Source organism: Cornus florida, unplaced genomic scaffold, assembly GCF_030987335.1.
Source record: "Cornus florida cultivar Cherokee Brave unplaced genomic scaffold, ASM3098733v1 CherokeeBrave_3.0.0_Hap2_Chr03, whole genome shotgun sequence".
Classification (NCBI taxonomy): domain Eukaryota; kingdom Viridiplantae; phylum Streptophyta; class Magnoliopsida; order Cornales; family Cornaceae; genus Cornus; species Cornus florida.
In genome coordinates, this window is record NW_026775573.1 from 63,415,008 (window position 1) to 63,416,071 (window position 1,064).

Genomic DNA, 1,064 nt, shown 5'->3' on the forward strand with positions numbered 1-1,064 from the left:
TATGCATCATGAGAACATACAAGTACCATTAGGCATGCCTAGGCCATACATTTACCAACCACTACAACAACAAGGCCAAGTTCCATATGGAATACCAAGGCCAATGAATGCACCACAACCTCCCATCATCAATCAAGGAATTCAAAACTAAGGTGTTCATGTTGCACCTCAAGTAGCTAATCCACCTCTTGTTTCAAGAGACCATTGTGTCTAATGAATATAATGCACCTACATGCATCCAATTGCCTCCATTTAGAGCACATCATTATAAAATTAAGGCACAAACCATTCAAATGCTTCCTAACTATCATGGACTTCCAAGTGAAGAACCTTACAAGCATTTGGATGAGTTTCTTGAAGTATGTTCCACCGTAAAATATACGGACATGCCGGAAGAGGTCTTAAGACTTAAACTTTTTTCATTCACCTTAAAAGACAAGGCAAAGTATTGGTTTAACAATCTTAGGCCTTTTTTAATCACTTCTTGGGCAGAAATGCAACAAGAGTTCTTGAAGAAGTACTATCTGATTTCAAAAACCAATGCTATGAGAACCTCAATTCGAGAATTTTCATATAGGGATGGAGAAACGTTTCATGAGGCATGGGAACGCTCCAATGAGTTGCTTAGGAAGTGTCCACATCATGACATGCCCAAATGGCAATTAGTTAAATATTTCTTTAAGAGCTTATCGAACAATTATAAGGGTATGGTTGATGCTTCTATGGGTGGCTCATACATTGATAGGTATGAGGATGACGTGTAGTGTTTTTATGAGAGCATGAGTGAAAATTCTTTGCATAGAACATTATCATCCAAGAATGGTTGAAATTCACAAGGTAGGAAGAGTGTTGGCTTACATCAAGTCGACCATTCAAATGAAATAGCCGCCGAAATGAAGTCTTTATCTCAAAGGTTTGATCAATTTTTTATTAACCAAAACTCGGCGAACCAAGTATCTTCCTTCCCTAACCATTCTCACGTGCATCAAATGAAACATGTATGACTTGTTCTAGTGTTCTTCATTCTACTTTTCATTGTCCTCACGGACAAGTGCAAAATGAAC

At 38.0% G+C, this 1,064-nt stretch overlaps 1 pseudogene; it reads right to left on the bottom strand.

Annotated features, from left to right (window-relative positions):
* Positions 1 to 550: 550 nt before the first annotated feature.
* Positions 551 to 649, bottom strand: LOC132302094 (small nucleolar RNA R71; annotated as a pseudogene).
* Positions 650 to 1,064: the final 415 nt, after the last annotated feature.